Source organism: Trichechus manatus, unplaced genomic scaffold, assembly GCF_000243295.1.
Source record: "Trichechus manatus latirostris isolate Lorelei unplaced genomic scaffold, TriManLat1.0 scaffold00001, whole genome shotgun sequence".
Lineage (NCBI taxonomy): Eukaryota > Metazoa > Chordata > Mammalia > Sirenia > Trichechidae > Trichechus > Trichechus manatus.
The window spans coordinates 39,878,668-39,906,103 of NW_004443937.1; positions in this window are offsets into that span (position 1 = coordinate 39,878,668).

Here is a 27,436-nt window from a genome sequence, read left to right on the forward strand (position 1 = left end):
ACATTCTTCACGTGGTTGGCAGCTGGTTCACAGACACTCCCCCCTGACTCTTATCCAATCTCCTCACTGCCTTTCTCAACATTCTTCATGTGGTTGGCAGCTGGTTCACAGACACTCCCCCCTGACTCTTATCCAATCTCCTCACTGCCTCTCTCAACATTCTTCATGTGGTTGGCAGCTGGTTCACAGACACTCCCCCCTGACTCTTATCCAATCTCCTCACTGCCTCTCTCAACATTCTTCGTGTGGTTGGCAGCTGGTTCACTGACACTCCCCCTCTGACTCTTATCCAAATGCTCTGACACCCAATCTGGGAAGCCTTTCCCGCTTGCTCTTGTCTCAACTCTTTATTATGTAGTTCAACACAGCTTCTCAGTTGCTTCAGTTTTCTGCCTACTTTCTTTAATTTTGAGAGAACCTGGGAGTTTACCTAAGAAGCACAAATTTTTCCCGTGAAGATCATGAGTACCCATACATTAACAATTCTCTCCTGTTATACATTAATGGAGTCCCCGGGTGGTACTAACGGTTAATGTGCTCAGCTGCTAACCTAAAGGTTGGAGGTTCAAGCCCACCCTAAGGTACCTTGAAAGAAAGGCCTGATGATCTACTTCTGAAAAATCGGCCATTGAAAACCCAAAGAACACAGTTCTTCCTGACACACATGAGGTCACCATGAGTCGGAATTGACTCCACTTCAACTGGAAAACAAAAACACATTAATGGCAGCTAATCCCTTAAAATTCTAATGTTACAAACAAACCCAGAAGCTAGAATGTCAACACAGGTCTACCTTCACATGGTAGACCAGGAATTCACGGCCAAGTCTGACTCCACAGTTTATGGTCTTTCCACAACACTGAAATTAACAATAGGAGCTAGGGTTGAAAAGACATCTTTCCTAATTTAAAAAATGGAAAAAAGATTTGAATAGACAGTTCTCCAAAGAAAATACACAAATGGCCAATAAACACATGATAAATTGCTCAACATCATCAACTATCAGAGAAATGCAAATCAAACCACAATGAGATACCACTCACACCCCTAGGATGGATATAAGCAAAAACACAGGTACTAACAAATGTGGTGGAAGATGTGGAGAAATTGGAAACCTTATACATTGCTGGTGGGAATGTAAAATGGTGCAGCATCTTTGGAAACAGTCTTTAGTCCATAAAACAGTTGTAGATATACAGACATCCACTCTTAGGTATATACACAAGAGAAATGAAAACATATCTACCCAAACACTTGTACACTAATGTTCATAGAGAACTACTTATAATAGCCAAAAAGTGGAAGCAAGAGAAATGTCCATCAAACAATAAATGAATAAATAAAATCTGGTATATTCATACAACGGAATATTATTCTGCCATAAAAGGAATGAAGTATTAATACATGCTACAATATGGATAACCTTGAAAATATCATGCTAAATGAATGAAGGCAGTCATAAAAGACCAAATAGCATATGATTCCAATTATATGAAATGTCCAGAATAGACAAACCAGACAGACAGAAAGTAGATTAGTGGTTGCCTAGGGCTGGGAGGATAGGAGGATTGGGGGATGACAGTTAAGGGGTGTGGGGTTTCTTTTGGGGTAATAAAAATGTTCTAAAATTGACCGTGGTCAGATCACACAGGAATGAAGTTATGGGTTACTCCACTAGGCCAAGAACTTGAACTTATTAAGATCATGGCTGAAGGAAAAGGAAATAAGGAATAGATAATGAAAGAACGAAGTAATAAATACCAAATTAGCCTCATGAGCACTTGCTGAAGTGAGGGCTGTAGTAGTTACCCATTTTACTTCTTTATTTGGTTATCTACATGTTATCTATACCTATGTTAACTCCCCCTCAATTATCATACTATTTTAAATAGGGTATGTATATGACAGTTAAGTTTACAAGTTAGTCTATAAGTTATAGAATATCAAGAAGGAATTGTGACTGAAGTAGAGGAATGAACAGCACCCAGATATCCTGGGTGGAGTAACTTATGAATTAGATGTTCAAGGAAGAGTTACATTATGTTAGGTCAGAGCAAGTTATTATGGCTTTGGAAGTTGAAACATGGCAAAAGGGAGCATTATTGATAGTTGGTACCAAGAAATGGACTAGAGTAAAATCTATTGTTCTGGCTGCCCAACAGCTTCTGAACATTCTCCCTCATTATGATGGTTTCCCCACATGGCAAATCCTTCCTTCTCAAGGAAAATTCCAGAAAATTCAAATGCTCTTGCAGCTGCTCTTGCAGCTCAGGTGCAGGCAAGTGTTCTATTCCCCACTACTCAGCCCATGAAGACTTCAGCGTAGAAGTGAGCAGTGAGGGAAAACAGGCCATGCGCGGGCATCCAAGCATCCATTTTGCTGGTGTAGGCAGTGGGAGAGGTGTCCAGCTTTCAGGGATTTAGGAGAAACTTCAGTGAAAGTGGATCCTTGGTTTCCAGAGAGGTTGTTGTTGTTGTCAGGTGCCATCAAGTGAGCTCTGACTCATAGCAACTCCATGTAGAAGAGAATGAAACGTTCTCCAATCCTGTGTCATCTTTGTGATCATTGGTATGTTTGAGTCCTTTGTTGAGACCATTGTGTCAATCCCTCTCATTGAGGGTTTCCCTCACCACCCCTGGTGCTCCGCTTTACCAGAAGATGTCCTTCTCCGGGGATAAGTCCCTCCTGATGACATGTCCAAAGTAAGCATGTCAAAGTCTTAGACAATATTTTGTGATCCATAGGACTTTCATCGACAACTTCAAAAGTAGATAGCCAGGCCTTTCTCCTAGTCTGTCTTATACTGGAAGGTCCACTGAAATTTGTCCACCGTGGGTGACCCTGCTGATATTTGACATACTGGGTGCACAGTCAGCAGCATCATAGTAACACGTAAGACACCATAGTATGACAAATTAACAGAGGGGTGGTGGTCCATAGAGGTTACAGTAAGGAGAAGTTTCTGGATCCGGTGTGTGGATGGAGGCAATTCCCACATCAGTCTGGTTTCGTGGCATGCTCCCGTGGCCAGCAGCGGTGTCAGTAGCTGTTCTCTCATCAGGTCAGTTCTGCTCTACGGCTTTGAGCATTGTTCCCAGAAGCTTAGCCTCAAGCCTGTTTCTCTGGGGCTTCCAATGAGTCTTTGAAATGCCTCATATCCTTTCATAAAATTCCTTTTCTATTTAAACTAGCCAGAACAGATTCTGTTGTTTGCAACTAACAGCTCTGACCATATTTTCTTTCTCCCACCTCCAATATCTAGGAAAATATTTTTTTAGCCATTCATATCCTTACAGTTGCCTCTCTGGAAACTCTAATCTAGCAACATTTTTCTGTGGAATCTCCAATGCTCTCCTTTCCCTCTAAGCCAAAAGCCGTGGATCAGACTGACTCCTAGTTACAGAATCCCATCTGCATTCCCTTTCCAACTCCATCTTCTTTCTTATCCTAAGGCTAGTCTATTTAATGTATGAAATACAATTTCCTGTCAGTCAACATGGCACCATCTTTGGCTAAGTCAAAAGCCTTGCTCTTCATCTATCTCTCAAGCTGTAAGCACATCGTCCCCGGACAGAGGAATCTCTGAACGCAGTTTTATTTCTCTCTCTATCTCGCTCTTCAACAATCATTTTGTCTGCTTTTTTGTTACACTTTGTACGGTAATTCTGTCTTTCAGCAAACTCCTCAAAGTGTTAGGAAATCTGACACGGCACTTTCAAAACTGGAGCTGAGCAATCTGTTTGTTAAAGCAGACAAAAATGTCAGGAATTGTCTCATTTCCCAGCTTGCTCAGCGACTTTGCATCACTCATGCAAATCATTATGGGCCTCCACCACACACACCCTAAGGACAAGGGTCTCATTGCGCTCTCGGATCCTCCGGCACCAGCACCAGGTCAGGTTAGGGTACTGAAGAAGGTGGTTTAAAAAGTGGGAGAGGAAAGTATTTGAACAGTAATCTTATGGGGGGGGGAGAAAGCACACTTCTTGACGCAATAATTAAAAAAAGATTTAGATCCAGTGTGTGAAATCCCATAGAATCCTACTTAGCTCCCTTATCTATGTCAAAGCAAACTTAGTTTCACATCGCTGACGCTTCTCATTCATCTAAATGCTAAGGATTTATTTCTTATGCAAAATTGTTCTCTTTACCAGCCTGATACTTTAAAACAAAATCACATCCTCTTCGAGAATTTCCATTAAGCCAAGGTGTCATCAAGCTGAAAATCTGCAGACACAATTTTGGCTGTCTCACCCAGGAAAGGCAGAGGGGCGCCCAATCTGTGCTTTAGCAGATTAGCAATGGCACTGCTGACAGATTCTTAACGGCGTTATACAGAGAAAAGCATAGGTGGGATACAACTGTTTACAAAGACTTCCGCTCTAAAACAAGGGTGAGCCATTAAGTTGATCTATACCGCACTATAACAGTCTGTAGCCTAGAGGCAGGAATCTTCAGGAAAAGAAAGTTACAATTGGAGCCTCCAGGGGTTTTGCACAGGACCTTGGTTAATGATCCCAAACCTGGAAACATGCACATCATCACTGAGATAGAAACTAAACGTCCAGATGAGAGACGAAGTGGATTTTTCACATCTCACGCGAGGTTTTTTTGGTGCCATAGCAGCAGGATCAAAATCTGAGGACGTAATTTCATAAAGTCACTCACCAGAACATGAGCATCTGTTTAGGAAAATAACGAGAAAAAGTCAAACTTTAATCAAATATTTCAGGCAAAAAACCAGAAACAAATGGTTATCATCTAGACAGCGATGGTCAAAATCAAAGAATTGTCAACAGTCAAAACCCAACAATTAACCCAAGGCCAAACCCCAGAATATCTATTTATTAGTGTGCTCTCTAGCTCTGTGTCCAATTAAACCAAAACAACTCTCTAGCCTTCATCCCCATGATCATGTGAATGTCTAATACCTGTCAATGCAATTTTCTTGATCGCTAATGAAACATTCCTTGTTCATTCCATTAGTACTTATAATCACTCTATTAAATCATTCTCCCTGATGCTTTCCCCGGCAACCATTTGTGAGCCCTTATAGCATATCTGCTTTCCCTCCACTTCAGGCTTTAGACTCAGTGGCCGTTTGGTACTTTTTCTTTTTTCTCGTAAATTGAACTTTCCCAACATTTTGCAAATGACCATGCAACTATAGCTGTAACTTGACCTTCCTCCTAAGCTCTCTAATTAAGCCACAATATCATCGCTCCTCTGGTTTACAAGATAATCATCTGATTTCCTTTTGTTTTACTCTTTGGCCTCTGGCCTTACAGTTCATTCCCTTGGGAACTGGACTACAGCTCCCCAAGCTAAAGCCACAGTGGAATTATTGTGACTTGTTGCAACTTTAATTAACACCAAACAATACCAGCCCAATTTCTGGCTTAATATCATCTCCTTTCATACAGCTCTACCCTCATTTTGCCTTCAGTAACCTTCTTGATTAGCATCTTTCCAACTGTTTCTAAACTCAGTCCTCCTGTTGAACTAAAGCATTTCTACTTAAATGTGGCTGCTTATTTTGCATATTTACAATGTTCGGTCTGAGTTTGGCATCACATCTTTGGTGCATGAGCTTAAGGAACACATGGAAATGGTAAAATTATCTTTAGGATGATATTATAACAGATAGAACAAAGTATATTTTATAAAACTATTTTGCACACCTTATTTGATTTGATCCTTAAGATGGCACTTAGAGCTCGGCAGAGCATATACCATTATGCTCATTTTATTGACCAACCAACCAACCAACCCATTGTCGCTGAGTTGATTCCAACTCATAGCAACCCTATGGGACAGCCTAGAACCGCCCATAGGGTTTCCAAGGAGCGGCTGGTGGATTTAAACTGCCGACCTTTTGGCTAACAGCCAAGCTCTTAACCATTGTGCGACCAGGGCTCCAACAGTGGTTTCCAAACTGTGCCAATGAAGACCAAGCCCACAACATTGTTTCATGCAGTCTCTTTTAAATTGTTTTTTTTTTTAAACACATCCAAGTCAGATATCATTTGAACAAAGGGTATTCTGAATTTTTTTTTTTTAAAAAAAAAAGGTTGGAAAGCCACTATTATAGAGGAAGGAACCAATGTCCAGTACAGAAATGAGCTTATGAAAGTCAAACAGTAAATCCTTGAAAGAGTAGGGACAACCACCCAGGTCTCCTGCCTCTAAGGACCAAGTCTTATTTCTGATGCACTTGTATTTCCCGGAAGGGAGAAAATTTTTTAAATGGGGAATGCACTTGTGAGCCATCCTCATCAGTTTAATATTTAGAAAAAAAAAAAGTTATCTTTTGATTGCCAAGCTTTAGCCTCTCAACAAGCTAGATTTTCCTTATTGATTCAGTAAGCTATTCCTTTACCAGTAAGCTTATTCTACGTCAACTACCACTCTACACTGGGAACCCAAAGGCACCCAGAAGAACTGCTGACTGTCTGTGCCCATTAAGAAGCACACCCACTCAACATCCATGAAGGAATTAAAAACCCAAAGTAAGTCATAGACAGTGTAGGACAAAGGGTCTATCAAGTGCTGAGGAAAGAGAGACTAGTAAGAAGCTTAATAATAGAAAAGAAAGAAGAGAAGAGAAGACGGGGGTAAAATAAATCACTGGAAGCAGGGCCCAGCAATCCTTTTTTTTACATACTACTTTTCAGCTTGAGAAGGGGGTGAATTTGTAGCCAGTTGACTTCTCTTGTGCTCAATCTCCTCATGTGCAAAGTACATGTGCTTTTGCTTAGCTGTCTCTGCCTTGCAAACTCTAGTGTGAAAATACCACAAAGTTAAATACTCTGAGGCTTTTAAGAAAACCATTCTGTCTCCTACAAGTAAAGTAACAGAAACAGGGAGCTTCTTGGTTGAATAATGAATGATGTAGGATAGTAAAGACGGCAAATCACTTGTATGACTTTGCTCAAACATTGTTTATTTTCAAGAATTATCATTTTTAAAAACTGAGAATGCTCAGGATAAACTCTGTTGCAAAAAAAAAAAAAAACCCTAACAACAAAAAGATAAACAATCCAATCAAAAAGTGGGCAAAGGACTTGAATAGGTATTTCACCAAAGAGGCCAAACAAGTACATAAAAAGATGCTCAACATCATTAGTCATTAACCAAAAAAATCAAACCCATTGCCAATGAGTGGATTCTGACCCAGCAACCCTAATAGCAAGAGTAGAACTGCCCCACAGGGTTTACGAGGAGTGCCTGGTAGATTAGAACTGCCTATCTTTTGGTTAGTAGCTGTAGCTCTTAACCACTACGCCACCATTAGTCATTAGGGAAATTCAAATCAAAACCGCAGAAGATACTACTTCACCCCCACTATAATGGCTATGATCAAAAATTGAAGAAATAACAGGTGTTGGCAAGGATGTGGAGAAATTGGAACTCTCTTCCATTGGTGGTGGGAATGGAAAATGGTACAGCCACTATAGAAAACAGTTGGGTGGTTCCTCAAAAAGTTAAACACAGAACTCCCATAGGACCCAACAATCCCAATTCTAGGTATATACCCAAATAATTGAAAGCAGGAAACAAGCAAAAACCTGTATACCAATGTTCATTGCAGCACTATTCACAGTAGCCAAAAAGTAGAAACAATCTAGATGTCCATCAACGGATGAATGGATAAACAAAATGTGGTACATATGTACAATGGAATACTACTCAGCCATAAAGGGAAATGAAGTTCTGTTACATGCTACAACATGGATGAAACTTGAAAGCATGATGCTGAATGAAATAAGGCAAAACCCAAAAAATACTATATGACCTGAATTATACGAAATAAGCAAATGTACAGAGACCAAAGTGTATGAGTGGTACCAGGGGTAGGAGGAAGGGGGAATCAGTCCTGAGGGGCATTGAGTTCCTGTTAATGGTGGTGGAACAATTTGGAAAAGGAGAGTGGTGATGGTTATACAACATGACGAACATCATCAATGTCACTGAATTGTACATGTGAAAATTATTGAATTATCAAACGTTTCTTATATATATTTTTACCACAATAAAAAATTAATTAATTAAAAAACAATAGCCCCCAAACTGAAGAACTTGGTCAAAAGAATATCTTAAGATTCTATGCAGAGGGGCTGCTTCACTAGTTTCACCATCAAAACCCAGGGTAAGTTAAGTTCCTTCACCCAAAATGTTGTGCACCACGTCCTCTTCTAAGTTCCGTGTACAGAGTAGGGAGCAAGACAGACATGGTCTCTGCCCTCAAGGAGCATAATTCTACTTATGGAAAAGGGGGAAGGGGGATAGAGAGATACCGATAAACAAATAGACAAATAAGATACTGTTAGTACATATTAACTGGAAGTCCATAAAACCAGTGAAGTCACAGTGACTGACAAGGGGTGGGGGGAAGGTGGTTCTTTAGTTCAGGTGATTAGGGAAGGCCTTTCAGACGAGGTAATGTGTGAGCAGAGAATGGAGGGATGCAAACGAGCCAGGACAGGAAAATCCTGGGCCAGCGCTGTTCGAAGGGAAATTCAAGCACAAGGCTCTGAGGCAGAGACCAGTTGCAAAATTAACTTATTAGAGAGGTAGGGGTATTAAGAAAACATCAACACAGTGGTAAAATCAACTCTATCTTGATGGAGAGAAGCCAATTAAAAGGCTTGCTGCTAACCTTGGCAATCTCTCTTTAGTCCCACATTCTTTTTCTTTCTGCTTTGGCCACTGGAGGAAGGCTAAAAGGGGAAACTCAGAGCTAAACTGCACGGACCTCGAAGCATTAGCCACACTTTTCCTTCTCTGACGCGTCAGCAGAGGACTGGTCAAAGAGTATCTGTGCAACTTCCTCTGCAGAACAATCACAGGTTAATGGAGTCATAACATGGTCTAGATCCAAAGAGGCTTTAGATGCTCAAGTTTTCTAAAAGGGGATGGGATGGAAGCTGGAAGAAACAGGAATTTGCCATGCCATATGTGGGTAAACAGCGAGGCCAATGTTTTCTTAAATGGTGAATGATGGGGCCTTAATCTAGTGCAACAACGTACTTAAAAAAAAAAAAAGCCAAATCCATTGCCACTGCGTCGTTTCTGACTCATAACATCCCTATAGGACAGAGTAGAACTGCCCCGTAGGGTTTCCAAGGACAGGCTGGTAGATTCAAACTGCCAACCTTTTGCTTAGCAGCTGAGCTCTTAACCACTGTGTCACCAGGGCCCCAATAACATACTTAAGATTTTGTAATTCTTTCAAAATTGATCCATTGTACAATTCTTTGTTTATATCTGGCCCTGGGAAAATAAATTTAGAGGGATAAACCCTAAATTTCCTGATAAATCACTTTTTAAATGAATAGATTATTTAATGATTCATTTTGTTTAGAAAAAAAAAAAGACTAATAGATGTAGGATGAAGTTTCATTAATGGCTGTCTCTTTCTTAAGGTTTGCTACCAAAGTAAGTAATAAAGAGGACAGTGCTTGCTTGTCTCTTTAATGGAGCCTACAGGAGGCCTTGTTTGCAGAGATCAACCCAAGGCAGTAGCAGTGGTCAAGGGCTCAGAAGACCTAGGTTGTAATTTCAACTCTTCTTCTGCCCAGATATTTAACCGTGGTCAAGTTACTTAGTTACCCTAGAGTTCCGTGCTATCCTTATCCTTAGAGAACTTATCTAAGACTAAAATCACTATGGATTTCTCCTCAAAGATTTCTTGTCACCCCCAGCCTCTGGAGTTACTCAACGCTTGTTTGGCTGGCTGCCAAATGCCCATCAGGACAGGTGGTTGTGACAATGTCTTCTGCTTGCCCCTCCAGATTCACCCCTGTGCTTTTCTCCCCTGCCCCTTCCTTGGAGGCTGGTCTATATGGATTTGGCAACAGGCTCCCGTATCTTCTGGCCCCCGGTTGTGTTCTGTCAATGGGAAGCCCTGGCAAGAGACTAGAGGGCTTGAGGATCGGGACCACCCTGCAGGGGGTCCAGGTGGGCTGTGTCCATCCTCTGAAAGTTACAGCTGCTCTCAGGTGGCCTGCTCTACCCAGTTCTCCCTCCTCTCAGGTTCTGGGACCTGCTTCTGCCCCTTGTCCCTTAGGCCTACAAGAGGTAAGAGCCCCCATTAGCATCTGATTACTGCACTCCTGTGCACTTCCCCTCGGAAGATGGGGATCTGAACAAAGGCCAGAGGCATAGTCGGAAGTGGGCTCTTGCTCTGTCCACACAGAGGTGATCACTAAGGTTAGGATTCTGGATGAGGTTTCCAGAAAACAGATCATCTAGAGACAAAAGCAGTGGATTGATGAGTTAAACTGAGGAGGTACCCCAAACAAGGAAGCAGGAAGAAAAGCCAAAAAAATGGCACAGAGAAATAATAGTTGAAAAGGTAAGGATCAGAAGCAGGGACAGTATATTGTCCAGAAGCCAAAAGATGAATTGTAAGGAGTTGGCCAGAGAGTGACAGCTGAGAAGAGCCCTTGGATGTGGTGATGGAGATCTTTGGTGACCATGGAGAGGTAAGGACAGGAATGGCCTGTTGCGACAATAGACTGCGAAGCTGATAGAAGTCTATGAGCCCGTTTCCTGCTCTGCAGGCAGAGAACATACCATTAAACCCCCATGGAGGTTCCTTGATTCATTCTTCCTCCATTCACTGTACTCCTGATACGAGCCAGGTAGTGGCAGAGGATTTATTCACGGCTGCAGCTTTGCTCTCTGCTGTGTCTGAAAGCTGACCTTGGTGTCCTCTGAGTTTCATACCAGAGAAAAGCACAGCAATTGAGCAATTCCCCAGGCACAGGTGGACAGAATTTGACAAGGATATAAAAACAGGATTCCTTTCCTTCCTTGAGCCTTTAAGCTTGTGTGGCTGCATCCTGTGGTTTCAAAAGGGGTACGCTGGGCAGTGGGTGATTTTCAATTCAATTCAAAGCAACAAGTATTTGCTGACAGTTTACCATATGCTGAATAAAGAGACAGATGCAGTGGAGACAGAGAACTAAATGAAATGGCCCTTTCCCTCCAGGAGCAAACAGCTGCATGCTGGAAACAAAAATAACATGCACCAAACAGGGAAAAAAACAAGCCTACAAATGACTTTTCATGATTAATGACAAAGAATGGGGTTGTCCACAGGGGTTGTCTTAGGCTGGATTCTCTAGAGAAGCAAAACCAGTAAAGTGTATAAATCTATATGGACAGAGATATGAAGGAAACAGGTAACACGATTCTAGAGACTGGACTGTCCCAAGTCTGTTGGTTAGGACAGAGGCTTCTCCTGATTCACGTAGCCACAGGGGCTGGCAAACTCAAGATCAGCAGGTCAGAGAACAGGGCTCTTGCTCACAGGCTGTGAAAATTGACGAATCCCAAGATGGGCAGACAAACTGCAAGCCCAAGTCCCAAGAACCGGAGGTCAGACAAACAGGAGGCAGCTGCAGGATCCAGAGCAGGCAAAAGCCAGACTGTCGCCTTATATTCGGATACAGGCCACATGCCCAAGGAAGGCAACTCCCTTTCAACTCATTGGCTACTCACAGCAGATCCCATCATGGGGGTGATCACATATAACCTCTGAGAATCATGGCCCAGCCAAGCTGACACACAATCTTAACCATCACAGGGATAGAGACAGAAGAATCCAATTTCTTTTTTTCCTGTGTACGTGTTTGGTAACTGTTCTACATTAAATACGAATTAGTATTGAAACTAAAAAAAAAAAAAAGCAAAAGCAGCAATTCCACCCCTAGGTATATACCCAGAAGAATTGAAAACAGGGACTCAAACAGACAGCTGTATGTGAATGTTCACAGCAGCACTATTCACAGTAGGCAAAAGGTAGAAACGACCCAGATGTGCATTAACTAACGAATGGATGAACAAAATGTGGTATAGTCATGCAATGGACTATTATTCAGCCATAAGAAGGACTGGATGAACAGTGAAAACATTATACTAAGTGAACTAAGCTAAACACAAAATACCATATAGCATATGATTTCATTCTTACAGAATATCTAAAATTAGGAAAACGCACAGAGACAGAAAGTAGATTACAGGTTACCAGGGGTTGGGAGGAAAGGGCAATGAGGAGTGATTGCTTAGTGGGTATAGGGTTTCTGGCTGGGTGATGATAAACATTTGGGACTAGACAGTGGGGATAGTTGCATCATATTGCAGATCTAAATAATGCCACTGAATTGGATAGTTAAAATGGTAAATTTTATGTTAGATGCATAGTTCACCACAATTAAAAAAATTTAAGCACTAGGTTTTTTACAATAGCTCCTTTTTTTAGAAAAAGAGCTTAGTAAAGAAGAAGACAGCCCTGAGTGTAGTCCCAGCTACGCCCCTTCCCAACAGCTTAGCCTTGGTGAGTTCCCTCACCGCTCGATGGCTCAAGTTTCTCATCTATAAAACTTTATCAAGCGGTGAAGACACAGCAGGTGTTTTCTGGCAGGAAATCAAAAAGCAAGACCACAGCTGGCAAGTCATTTACGGAAATAAAAATCTCTCGATTTTATACGCTTACTTCAGTTGGCATCTTAAACAGAAATTCCCAAATTTACTAAGTTACTGAATAATAGGGATTGGAGGAAGCAATGACTATAATAATCTCCAGTGCGGAGATGGTCCAAACTCCAACTCCGTTACTTAGCAATAACTTGGCGCAGTGGTTAAGAGCTCAGCTGCTAACCAAAAAGGTCGGCAGTTCGAATCCACCAGCTACTCCCTGGAAACCCTATGGGGCAGTTCTACTCTGTCCTGTAGGGTCACTATGAGTTGGAATCAACCTGACAGCAATAGGTTTGGGATTTTTTTGGTTTGCTTCAAACAAGTTATTTCACTTCATAGGTATGTTGTGAAGATAAATGCACGTAAAATGCTCTTGCAGTCCCTGGCACAGAATACGCGCTCAGTAACTGTTCGTACATATTATAATCATCGTCTAAAAAGGATGGAGTTGTTTAAGACAAACCCAAGAGAAGAGAGACATAAACAGGTACTTGTCTTTATCACATCACCAGTGCCTTGCACAGGGCCTGCTGTTAAACAGAGATTTGATAAATGTTTGTGAACGAAGAACAAATGGAAAAAGGGCTGATTTTCCTATTCCATCAACGGCCACGTCTTATATGTGACTAAATTGGTCTAGGCAAAATAATAATAATAATTTATTTTTAATTTTTAAATTCATTTGCGTTTGGCAAAGTGATTCATTTCAGTGAGCTTTCTACGTTTACATATTCTTTAAGGGGGTGGGAGAATCCAGAGGCATTTGTACAGCTTAAAAATACTACCTGGTTATTCCACTTCCAGTGAAATTACCATCTCATTTAACACACTGGGAAGAATCAGAGGGCTTTCCTATAGCTCTCAGAATCCTGGTAATCATCACTAAACGAGAAGGCAATTTAAAAGAAGAAAGCAGAAACGAAAAGAGGGAGGAAGAAAGAAAAAAAGAGTAAAAAAACAGAAGATGCAGGAAGAAATCTCTTCATTCCAGAGACATATTGTACCCCCCACTGTGATAACTACTCGTGAACACCTTCCAGCTGCTGTTCCCGAGGGACGGATACAGGGCAGGAACTCCCAGGTGGGTCATGTGCAAAGGGAAATGCTTTCTTATACAGAAAAATATGTATTTATATAAATGCTACCTACTCTACCTAAAAAAGAAGGAAGACGTATTGGAAAACGTGAATTAGCATGAAATCCCTTCTCCAGTTTATCATACATACAAATGTTTTCCAGCAGCATATTCATCCTTCTGAGCACTGCTCAAATGTCACTTCCTCACGGGCGTTCTCTCTGATGCCCCCAGCCTGAGCTGGGTACGCTGTTACAGGCTCTAAGCACCCAGGATTCTTCTGCTACAGCTCCCACTACTCCTGTAATTAGGTAACTATTTGGATAATTAATTGTTTAATATGTCTCCCATGTCAGGATGCAAAAACAAGCTCTCTGAGGACAGTATTTACGTCTGCCTTGTTCACCCTGGAATTACCAAAAGTGGCACACTGCTTTGCATGAAACAGACAATCTGTGTGTGTGTGTACGTACATTCAATCAGTTTGTATGTGCTTGCATATCTATGTACGAGGGCAAGTCAAAAAGTATTGCTACTAGGGTTCTAGTTCATATATGTGCGGGTTAGTCCAAACAAAACGTGTTTAAACATGTCTCTGCTATCAGTGGATGGCTGCTAACAAGTTCTCTCAGTAATACACTTGATTTAAGTCTCGTTAGGGTGCCTTCAAAAAAAAAAGGATACTTTTTTGTGCCCTGGAAAAAAACAATTTTGAGGTCAGAGCTAATATCAAATTTTTAACAAAGCTCAAGTGGACATCTTCCCAAAATATTGAAGCTTATTGATGTTAACTTATCCCATTTGCTATTGTAAGATTCTCTGGTTTCTCAGGTCTGGAGGCCAGGCAGCGATATAATGAAAGTTCTTTGACAACTATACCCTTTGGGGACAGTAGCTATTAAGCGCCTAACTCTGTGTCCTTTAAATACAGTAAACTTGCCAACACCAGAACCTGTGTAAGGCAGAAACCCGTCAGAGAAGGAAAACTGAAACGACCCATAGAAAAGTGGTAAGGCTGCACCCTGTCAAAGGCAGAAAACTCGCAAAATCCGGAAGAACAAGGTAGGCCTGCGGAGTTCTGGCTCTCACAGGCTTCACTGTAACTGATCATAATTCTTGCTAAAGCCCTAATATTGTTGGTTGAAGATGAAAAAAGAAAGAGAGACAGACAGACAGAAAGAGAGAGAGAGAGACAGGCACCACACCGGCAGGAAAGGACAATTCATCCCTGTAATTGGTTCTATAGAAATTCTGATAGTAAGTAAAACAATTACACCATTAAAAATTCAGTGTTGGCTGAAAACTAGACAATTGTGAGTGATTTACACAGACCACACTTGGCATATGTTGTCCCACAGGTGGACGCGAGGTCACCAAACAACCACGTCACAGCTCTCCCAGAAGTACAGAGTCAAAAAGGTCACTGTGGGAAAAGATCCTCTGGATTAGTCTTTTAAATCAATGCATGAATTAAAGACAATTTACATATAAATAGGCTAATACTCTGGCTTTGAAATTAAATGAATTTTTAAAAGATTTAAGTAACTGCAGAAAAGGTCAGTTAGGCATTAAGCATACATAATGTGATTTTTGAAAACTGCTTGTCTTGCTGCTTTATTAATATTTTGTATCCATTGTCCATGTCATTCTAAAAATGCATGCATTAATTAGCAATGAGCCAAAGTCAAAGACGGGGGCCCCAAATGTAAGAAAAACATACTTCACAAATCAGCATTTGGCAGGACAGGTCTAGGATCTGGACGTGAAAATAGTCAAAGTTAACCTTTGCCCACTTATTAATACACATTGTAATCAAATATCTCACAACATATTATAAACAAGCATGGCATCGCTCCAGTGAAGTCTACCTTGATATAAAGCCTCCCTGATAAATTGACAGTTCTGCCAAAACACAAAAGCTGCAGGTGGTCTACTAGGTTATCACGGGGCTCGTGATCATAATCTGAATCCTGATTCACCTTGTAGAGAATATAAACCTGGGTTTGTTTTCCGGCCGGGGTGAAGGGATGCAGTGGAACTTCTACAGTGTCAAACCTGATCCCCTCCCCACCCACCACCACAGCTCTTGTGAACATTAGTGTCCATTAAAAACTGGTGGACGAAATGTAGTAATACACTCAAAGTCACTTTCTTTAGATGAGCGATTTCTAAACAATGCTCAGAAGAGCCTTATTGGTCCTAGGAAATGATACTCTGACTACTTGTTTGAGGTGTTTGGGCAAATGGAGCAGGACCCAAGAGGGGACAAAGAAAAGAAAGCTGCTCACAGTGGGTCCTAAACTCCTACCCCTGTTTCAGACTGACTTCCCCTTCATCTGTTGTATATATTGTTTCTCCATATTGGAGTCCATTGAACAAAGAGCCCCTCAGCTAAAGGGGGGAAAAAAGAGCACAAAACCCACTGATACAAACCCAACAAAATACCTAGTTAATAATTCCATCCATGTCTGTCCGTTTGTCATATGGTGGTAGCTTGCCTGTTGCTGTGATGCTGGGAGCCATTCACCACTATTTCAAATACCAGCAGGGTCACCCATGGTGGACAGGTTTCAATGGAGCTTCTAGACTAAGACAGACTAGAAAGAAAGGCCTAGAGATCTACTTCTGAAAATTAGTCAATGAAAATTCTAAGCATCACTATAGAATATTGCCCAATATAGTGCTGGAAGATAGGCCCATTAGGTTGGAAGCCACTCAGAACACACAGTGGCCGCAACAACAGACTCCAGCATACCAATGATCATGAAGATGGTACAGGACTGAGCAATGTTTCCTTCTGTTGTGCATGGGGTCACCCTGAGTCAGAGGTGACTCGAAAGCAACTAACAACACAACAACAATAAGCTCATACACTGATTCCCTGAGCAACTATACAAATACACAAACAAGCATTTAACTAAAACCTCCCACCTGGTCATTATTACAACCTATGATTGCGCTAAGCAGAAGCTAAGTGAACGCCTTGGAAGAAGTCCAACTCATCAGTATTTACCGAGCATCAGTGGTGCACCCAGTAGTCTGCTAGGGTGTGCTACATGCTATGGGGGTGCAGGTGTGAAGCTTATTTCCAGGTCTCAAGAAGCTTACGATCTTGCAGGAGAGATCAAACTAATAAAATGTGAAAGCAAATAATAATGAGCTAAAAATAGATTTCAAGTCTTCTATCAAGTATCAAAAGATTGTCGACCCTGAATAACATGAGGGTACATACCAACGAGAACATTCCAAGTCCCAGTTATGTCTCACTTTCCTGAATCTTTGTCTCCCTTTAAGCCAAGGGAATACTTAAAAAAAAAAAAAAAAATCTGATAATCAGCCAATGGATAATGTCCTTAAAGACATGTGTAGAAGGGATTCATAGCAGAACGTAAGCAATGCTTACTATTTTATCATCCACAATGTTACACATGCCTCTACTCAAAATTAATGTCTCCCCATCAGTACTCACTAACAAGTTAGTTCCCAGGATCTTCCAAAAGGCAGGCTGGTTCCAAGAGAAGGCACGCTGAGTCAGAAGATTGGTGACCTCTCTGGGGGGCCGCTGGGAGATGCCCTGACTGAAGAAGCAGCAGCCTCCCATGAGGGTGGCTTCTTCCAAGACCTGCTCCCCCTAATTCTGCAGAAATAAACATCATAGACACAGTTTTTCCGTCTAATATCCAGTATTATGCTAGAGAGAAAACACTCCGCCACTCCGCTGTTTATGACAGGCACAGGGTTTTTGTAAAGCCTTTATGTGTGTTATGCTATAAATTAACTTGTTTCTGGGGGTGAGAATAAACACCCATGTACACAGATGTGTACACACACACACTCACACACACTCACACAGAGTATGTTACAGTTAAACCCGTGCTGTCGGCCAGCCACTCAAATCCAGGGAAATCCACGGCTCTAAATGCAGGCACACATTCAGGATAAAAACAGGAGGATTATCAATACTTCAAGAATTACCAGAATAAATTGCCTGAGAAGCTTAAACATTTGCAACATAGTCTAGCTGGCTCACAATGATGACCAGCGGACCTGTTGCAAATGAGCAGCTAGGAGCTCAAACATGATTAAAAATGCAAAGATACTACACCCAAATGGCATGCTTTATTTGACAATGAACCTGGACTCAGAGGCACCGATGCAATCTACTAGCAAAGTGCTTTTTGGTAATTCACTTACCCACGGAGGCCAGCTACCAAGGAATCATAATACAGAACCCTCTTAAAGTAGGTAGAGTCCTTTACAGCCATTAGGAATTCCGTCTTGAGACTTCCTTTCAATAAAACCTTTTTTTTTTTTCTTAACTGAGAATTGATGTTTTGTGTTTGAGCAAGATGAGCCCCAGAAGTTGTTAGGCACTTGCGTAATACATTAGCCATGAGCAGCTGAATGGGGGTCTTCGAGTATGCACGGTGACATGAACGGCTATGCAGAAGTTGGCGGGCAGGTGTCCTTTTACCAAAACTAGAAAAGTAGAGCTGAAGTCAGGTAAAAGAAAAAGGTTAGAGTCTATAAGATGCTAGAGTGCCCGAAGGAAGGAAGCCAGTCCTCAGCAAATCACTGTCAAAGTATCACTTGATTCTGTTGTATGTTATTTCTTTTATATCCATAGATACACACGCTTATAACATACCAAGGTTTCTTTTTAAATGCCCATACATTAACAGTAGATCACAGTTGTCTTAGGTCTGATAATCAGATGTCAAGAAGAGGATTCATGAACAAGCAATTCATTAAGGAAGGGCTCAAGAGTTCAAAATAATTTGCCTCTGGAAACATAAGGGCCAGGGGCCTGTCTGAGATCTTGAAGAACTTCTGACGTTGTTTCCAATGTTATTAGTTTTAGGTTTTGGGTTTTTTGTTGTTGTTGTTGATAAGTTTGGATAACTCATGTACCTAGTAAAATTCCATTTCATCAAGATTTTCAAAGTTATTTGCAAAACATTGTGCAAATTTTCTCCTTTGATACTCTTCATTTCTTCTTTACCTCAGTTCCTTTCCCCCTTGTGCTTCTGACTTTGTGTTTTTGTGCTTTCTACCTTTTCTTAATTAGGCTAGTACACCCTATTCATTTCCTTCAGAACCTTAGAAAAAACCTGTAATTATACATGTTTGTTTACTTATATATTTACTATCCTATAAATTCTTTGAAAGCAAGGACAATTTCTGTTTTGTTTATCATTTCTAGTGCCCACCAAAATGCCTGAAATCATAGGGATTCAAAAGATATTGTTGAACAAATGAAGGAAAGCACAGTCTGTGCCTCTCCAGCCCCTCCCGGATGAAGCCTGTACTCCCACAGGCTCTCCTGAACTAATGAGCTTCAGGCCACTCAGAGACTTCAGTCAAGCTGTCTCTCCAAGCTGAATTTCCTTCCTCTACTCCTCGCTGCCTTCCTGAGTATTTCTCTGTTTCATAAATTCAAGTATGCGTCCTCTGTGAAGTCTTTGACACCCTTTTAGCCCCACATGATAGATCTCTAAATGTCTACGTTTATTTCTGAACCATTCCCTTAAGTATGACCTTAGGCTGCCTAAATCTGTCAAAATACAAGCTTCCTCAGTGAGGTGGTTAATAAGGACCATGTGCTGTACTGGGCTACCAATCAAAATTTTGGCAGTTCGAACACACCCAGAGGCAACTCGGAAGACAGGCCTAGCAATCTGCTTCCAAAAGGTCACAGCTATGAAAACTCTATGGAGGACAGTTCTACTCTGAAGGACATGGGGTCGCCATGAGTCAGAATCAACTTGATGGCAACTGGTTTCGCATGTGCCCTTAATCCAGCAGGCAGAATAGAGTGGTGTCTCTACATATATTGATATCATTCATTGTCTTAGCCTGGGTTCCCCACCCCACTGCCATATCCCACTGTGGAATGCAGAGCCTAAGACAAAGGCTTATAAGCCAGTGGTTTACTTGGGGAAGAGATCCCAGGCATTAAGACTGGGGGATGAGGGAGCGTGAAACAGACAATAAGGGTGTCTTAAGTCAGGTTCCCTAGAAGCAGAACCTGAGGCGGAAATGCTTGTGCAAGCAAAAAGGAAGTAAGAAAGCTGTGAGGAAGTAAAGGAGCAGGATGGGGCAGGGAAGAAGCCAAGCAAAGACGTGGTTTCAGTGAAGTCTAGTCCTGGCCTGATCCCACAGGGAGCTCTGGAGTGTGAATAGCACCACAGGGTTGTTCCACCTTGACAACTTCAGTTAATCATTGACTATGGATCATCTTTGAACAGGAGTACAGGGAACCTCCCAGGTGTTTTTGAAGAGGACACCTCCCTTATGGTTTGAGGGTAAGTCTCTTAAGAAGGATTCAGCTGTGAGACCTTAGTATCCAACTCTCTAAGTAGCTGGAGCATGAGTGTGCTGACCCAGTAAAGGTGATCCGGGCGAGGCACCAAGAGTATCTTCTACAGCTGTTGCTGTTAGGTGCCGTCAAGTCAATTCTAACTCATAGAGACCCTATGTACAACAGAACGAAACACTGCCTGGTCCCGCACCATCCTCACAATCATTGCTATGTTTGAGCCCATTCTCGTAGCTACTGTGTGAATCCATCTTGTTGAGAATCTTCCTCTTTTTTGCTGACCCTCTACTTTACCAAGCATGATGCCCTTCTCCAGGGACTGGTCCTTCCTGATAACATGTCCAAAGTATGTGAGATAAAGTCTTGCCATCCTCATTTCTAAGAAGCATTCTGGCTGTACCTCTTCCAAAACAGGTCTGTTTGTTCTTCTGGCAGTCTGTGGTATGTTCAATACTCTTTGCCAACACTATAATTCTAAGGCATCAATTCTTCTTCGGTCTTCCTTATTCATTGTCCGGTTTTCACATGCACATGAGGCAACTGAAAACACCGTGGCTTGGGTCAGGAGCACCTTAGTCCTCAGAGTGACATCTTTGCTTTTTAAGACTTGAAAGAGGTCTTTTGCAGCAGATTTGCCCAATGCAATATGTTGTGTGATTTCTTGACTGCTGCTTCCACGGGTGTTGACTGTGGATCCAAGTAAAATGAAATCCTTGACCACTTCAATGTTTTCTCCATTTATCATGATGTTGTTTATCATGACCAGAGGGAAATACAAAATAAGGTAAATTCTCAAGTTGATCACCATTGTGAGCAACTGGGGTTCAATCCTGCTGGGACCCTCTGAGAAACCTTGTAAATGTGCCTCAGAATTGTCTGAACAAGGCATGGGAGAGGGGAGCGTTTATCCATCAGCTCCCGTCTCCCACTGGCCAGGGTTTACCCCATGGGTTATTAACTCCCTTGCACTTCCAGGCTGCCAGTCCCACACCAAGGTGTCAGAGAAGTCCTAGGGCAGAGAATGAGGATACTTAACGCGGTGTAGGCAGGAGGCTTTCAGTCCACTGCCCTAAGCTGGGTTCCACAGCAATGGCAAGAATAACCAGTGGTACAAGAGGATGTCAGGTGGGTCACAAGATGTGTCCAATGCCTCAGTTAATTTCCCTAGATGTTTTGGAGAACGTAGCTATTCTGTCCTATTCCTGAGTAGAAGCCCTACTGAACTTCCAGCGGGGCTGGAGCAGTTCTTCCCACCTGATCCTCTTACACATCTTGAACTATCTGCTCCATAGGCATTTTCAGTTAGGCAGGTCACGTGGCCTTACAGATCAAGATTAGGGAAAAGAGAAATAATAATGAACTCATAACAGTACTGGGCTCTCTGCACTTTTCTTAGGGTTAGTGGAACTGATGGTATTATTTCATCTCTGATGGTGACTACATGTGGAATATGTCACTAAAAAATTCAGATGTTGTCTATAACGAGAGAAAAGATGAAGTATGTACACCAAGCAGTGCTGATGATCATAATATGTGTACGTCACAAAGTGGTCCCTGAACACCATTTTTAATAGTAAACAGTGATTCCCTTCCCCAGTGAATTAAACAAAAATGCTAAGTTCCCACACTGAAACAAATCTGCAAGATGGTATATTTCCTCCAACTCACATAGTCATTAAGAAGTATTGTTTGTCAGGGGTTAGAAACACGTAACAGCCAACCTTCCTGTTTAACAGAGCCCAGCAAGGACTCAAACGCACAGTTCATTATTGTCATTATGAAAGAATTTCAGCCAACAATTTACACTCAGGTTATTATCATTCAATCATGTCGCTAATGGGAATGATTTCATGGTAATTGGCGTATTCTAGACAAGAGAAGAACGTAAATGGCTACTGGAATCATTAATGATTTGCGCTGACTTTCATGGTAAAAATGACAATATATTAGTTTACCAGATGCTGGATCAAGCCATGGGCCATCAACAGGAGGGTGTTCTTGGAACGTTTTCAGAACAAATACCAGCTGGTTTATTTTCAGCTTGCAGACATAATCACGTGCATCCCATACCTGGTCCACCACGACGCTGTCAGTTACATTATAAATTCAAGGCTCCACGGGCTTCTTATCGGCTCTTACTCTTAAAAGCAATACATTGTCCTGCCGAGACCCAAAATATTAAATGAGCATTTAAAGAAGCTGCAAAACGCAAAAATAAAATCCCCTTAAAACTATTCACAGTACTCAAGTATTCAAAATGTCCTTCATCATCAATTTTGTAAAAAAAAAGCAAATTCCTGTCCTGTCAGGAAAGCTTTCAGGCTGAGTGTCTTAGGTACTGAGTGTCAGTTTATTAGTAAACGTAATATGCTGCATTCAGAACAGAGGTGTCGACATCAAAGAAACAGATTGAAGAAACAAACAAACACTTCACTCCAGGAAAGTTACTGTACACTACATTAGTACCAGAATGACTCATACCTCTCAGCAATCTGCTGCATGGACGCAGTCTTATGAGGAACAGCTTCCATTTTTCCTGAATCTTCTGAGCCAATGTAAATCTTATTTAAATTCTCTCTCTGTCTTGCCTATATACAAGTCTCCCCAGCAATTTTATTTGGAGACAAAGGGATGCTTGCAAAAGATAGATAAATAGATGATAGATAGATAGACAGATAGATGATAGAGAGATACACATAGATGATAGGTAGATGGATGATTGATTGATAGATGGCAGATAGAAAGATAACAGGTAGATAGACAGATAGGAGGTCCTGTTTTCAGCTGTTGATTGCATCACATGAGCTGTTTTTTCGTGATCAGATTATCCACCTGGAAAGTGTAAGAGAACAAATCTTCCAGTTAGCACTGTGCTGCATTTCAGGAATCAAAACCTCGGTCGGTGGGATTGCTCTTAATATGAAAAAGTGCCACATTAAGGTGACCAGGGCCTGGTTTGTGCAAGGCTTCCTGTTACCACGAGTTGTGTGTGCGATATGACTCCTTGTAATTATTGCCTATATGTACAGTAATTGTTAATTAGCGCATTTGTAGCCAGCCACCGCCAAGGACAGGATGGCATTCTTACATCGTGATTAGGGGTTTTGTGAGCATTTTGGGGTGGGGGACACTTTCTCACTGAGGACTCTTCCGCCCCATTCACGCTCATTCAGCTCTTTCTAGGGGAAGTTAAAAGCTGCAGTGATAATCCCTTAAGTATGACTTGGAAGGGTATAAAAGGTACAGTGTATAAGCAATTGGATGAGGAACGCTTTTATGTAGAAAGTCACTGAATGGGTGGCCGAGGACAGCGCGAGTGGGGAAAGAGAGGGGCGGCTTTCCTTTCTAAGGTGGCGAGAGATGCGGGGATAACACGGCAGTCCAGTGCCCCTCAGTGTCCCAGTTACTGTGCTGTCCTTGCCCTTGTCCCCCCTGTTCCTTGGCGCCAGCCAGCTTCTCACTCGCATTTTGCACTCAGAGGGGGATGGGGGACAATGCAATTTTTGGTAGGGACCCAGTTTCTTGCTGAATGCCAACTCAGCCAGCTGGCACCGAACAGGCCAAGCCTTCTTCAGAGGGGGTTAGCAAAACCCAAATTAGCAGGCTCCATTTTAAAAACTCGCTTTTATTTAGAGAGTAATTCATGACAAACAGTGGCTCCGGCACCGAGGCCTGGCGCCCCAGGGGCTGGCACCCAACCAAACACATGCAACTGATTGCCACCCTCAGATGACACGCAACTAACAAGCTCCATTTTGAGGCAGGAGATTCACTAAGAATGTAACCCCGGAAGGCAGCGGACGCAGAAAAGCCCCTTTCATAACCCTGGCCTAGGCTAACCGCGGCAGCAGAGCCCCTGAAAAACACTTTTGTTTCCTGCACCGGCGACTTCTCTCCGTATCTCCGCGTGGCTGCAAACTGGCTGCAGGCGCGGCTAACTCACAGGAAGGTGGCCAAGCGCAGGGCAATCCCCTTCGTGTTAGCTGGAGGCAGGAGCACTCATCCTTCTCTCTGCTCGAGGAAATACCCAAAGCTGCACACTATCTCCAAGTTCATCAGCTGTCCCGCTTGGCAAATCTACCTACACTCAGCATTTCTCCTCATACTTTGATTTAGATGCTCCGGCCTCCTTTATAGAAGCAAGGACTCTGGAGCCTGGATGTTGTTGTTGTCAGTCGACCCCTGACCCATGAAGACCCCACCAACAGTGGAAGGAAACACTGCCCAGCCCTGAGCCATTCCCATAATCGATTGCAGATGGCACCATTGTGATCCATACGGTTTTCATTGGCTGATTTTCAGAAGTAGATCACCAGGCCTTTCATCCTAGTCCATCTTAGTCTGAAAACACCAAAGTCTGTTCAGCATCATAGCAACATGCAAGCCTCCAATGACGGGCAGGTATTGGCTGCACATGAGGTGCAATGGCCAGAATCGAACCCTGGTCTTTGCATGGAAGGTGAGAATTCTAGCATTGCACCACCATGGCCTCCAATCCCTAGTTTCAAATTCCAGCACCACCATTTACTAGTAATTGGCATAACCACAGATGCCTCAGTTTCTTCACCTATAACAATAGCACCTACAGTATAGGGTTATAGAAGCCCTGGTGGTGCAGTGGTTAAGAGCTCAGCAGCTAACCAAAAGGTTGGCAGTTCTAATCCACCAGTCGCTCCTTGGAAACCCCTATGGGGCAGTCCTACTCTGTCCTACGGGGTCACTATGAGTTGGGATCAACGGCAATGGGTTTGGTTTGGTTTTGGTTATAGGGTTATGATGAGAATGGATGATTTAATGCTAATGATATACACGGAACAGTACCTGGAATATTATTATTCCTTTATGAAAGAAGACCTTTGAGTCGGAGATAGCTCAGCCTTACGAAGAACAATTTCTCTGTACACACTTTACATTTCAGTCCAAGCATACTTCTCCCCATAAACTTTCCGGGGTTTCTAAGGCTAAGCCTTTGCTCACCATTCCTTCTCCTCTTCAACTGTCCTTTCCCATTGCTCAACTCTGCACGGCCAGATCCCATCCACCTTCCAAAGCCCTCCTCCAATGCCACCTCCTCCTTGCCATTCTTAGAGCAATGAATCCCCTTACTCTTGACTTGCCCACAGCGCTTCTGGAAACAAATGGCAGTGCCTTACGTGCCTGATGTACTTCCTCTTCGACTGCTAGGACCTTCTGAGTACCGTGTGCGAGTAAAGAGGCTTGAAGTGGGCCTTCAGTATGTATTTGATGAATAAATAGATAGCTGAGTGGAAAACTGCTCTTCATAAATGAGCAGCTTTATAACATGGTTACACTGGGAACTATCAACACCTGCAGGAAGGACCAAAAAAACAAACTCATTGCCGTCAAGTTGATTCCAAATCATAGCAACCCTATAGGACAGAGTACAACTGCCCCATAGGGTTTCCAAGGAGCAGCTGGTGGATTTGAACTGCCAACCTTTAGGTCAGCAGTTGAGCTCTTTATCACTGCGCCACCAGGGATCCATAGGAAGGACAGGAGAATAATTTCTTAAAGATTTTCATAGTTGTTTTGGCCCAAATTAAGAGATCTGCCTAACCTGTCATTGACCTTGACTCACAAATCTAACCCACGAGAGGGATTTGTCAATAACATATACAAAAGGCAATGGTTAATACCCAAAACGTAAATATTCTGGAAGTCACTTAAATCTACAGAAGAGGGAAAATGTTCGCAATCCTTCACTCCTTGAGGTGAGCCCTTGCATCTGGGTCCTCAGCAGGTGGTACAAATTCAAAGGCAGTGGAAGCAGAGTGGCCGCTAAGATACACAACTGTTCTATGCAGATGAAAAATCAAGCTCTCTTTAAAAGTTTTGGGGTTCAGTTGTGGGGCTCAGCCACTTCTCCCTTGGAGATAAGAGCACGTCAGTACCCCTGGAAGCAGCCACAACAACATGGCGCCTAGTAAAGCCGTATCTCCCTGGGACAGGTGGAAATTTCCAACTAAACCCCGTGCACTTTCTAGGACCCGGCTCACTTGGGACCTTCTTGGACACAATTTATCTGAATCCTATCTTTCCAAAGACAGCCACGGAGCTTTATGCACCGGAGGATCTGCACCAGATTCTCATGCCAGCCTTCCATTCTCAGCCGTTTTACAACTCTAATTGCTGTTACCAGCCTGCACTGTTCATGCTAGTTTGGCTTTCTCACATTGGTGTCAATCACTAATTCCCTATCATGCAGATTCCTCACATCAGTCTGCAAGCTAATGGCTCCCAAGGTATTTGTTCATGTCCCTCTCTTAAGACACTTAACCCTTTTTACCTGGTAGGATAACGATTTATAGGTATATACATCTCTCTTGCCAGATTTTGAATTTATTGAGGTCAGGCTTGTATTGGATCCATTGTATTCCAGCTAGTGTCTAACATGATGTGGCCCAGAGTCACAGTAAGAGTCTGCCGTAGTCCACTTCGGCTTTGCCTTACATGAAATAGCATTGGGAAGCATCAGAAGCAACGCAATCCCAAAGTTACCGAGCACCACTAGGTATGAGGTCAGCACCTTAGGGAATTAAGATCAAATATCTCCCTCCATTTTTAATCCAAAGCTTCTAGCCAGTTGACCCAGAAACGTCCCACACCTCCACCATGACTTACCAATTTGTCTGAAATAATAAAGAGGAAAATGAGAGCCTATTAGCTCCACTTCGACTCTCTAGTCAATCATTGTTCTAAATTATCAATCAGTTGAAGTATTGCCAAGAAATTTTCAGTCCTTCCTCCAAAAGTATAAATTAGTCATTTTCAAGTGAACAACCGACCGTTTTATTCAACGCGGAGTCATAGGATTTATAGATAAACTAATTCCTCAGGCCTTTTTTTTTTTTTTGGCTGGGGGAAGTCAAAGAACTCCACATGCAGTGTGAATATAGCTAACTCCCACCGCTCATTTATTGAAACTTGCACTTATAGAATCCTAAGTTTAAAGGAAACGTTCTAAAATATTTCCTGGCCCGTTAAGCATCTGTGATATGCTTCCTAAAGGCATGACACTCGACCGCTCATTGATGGCCAGGGCAAAGTGATCAATTGTCACCACCTTTTTTTTTTTTTTTCCTCCTGATTGGTTTGGTAAAGAAGTACAGCTGGGGTTCTTGTTTTTATGGAGTTTACATTCCAGGGGAGGAGACAGTTTAAACAGCAGGTAAGTAGACAAATAAAGCAGTTGAGATATGTTATATAAAAGAAACCAGACCAAGGGGTGAAAATGAAAAGGGAGATGTGCCTTAAATAAGACGTCAGTAAAGTCTCAGCGGCGGCAGTGGTAATTCACGGATCAGGAGAACGCTGAAACAGAAGCCCCCAGACGCAAATGAAAGCAAAGTGCGAACAGGGCACGGAGAATTCACAAAAGATGGGTTTCGCTCTGATGGTCCGTTGACCTCAGAGACTCCAGTTCCCAGTGGCATCCACTTCTTTGTCTTCTGTTCTCATCACGTGCTTTTCGCTACCCCACTAGGACAGGTGCTCAGGGGCGATTTTTGAGCAGGAGGCTCGGTTTGCAATTTGC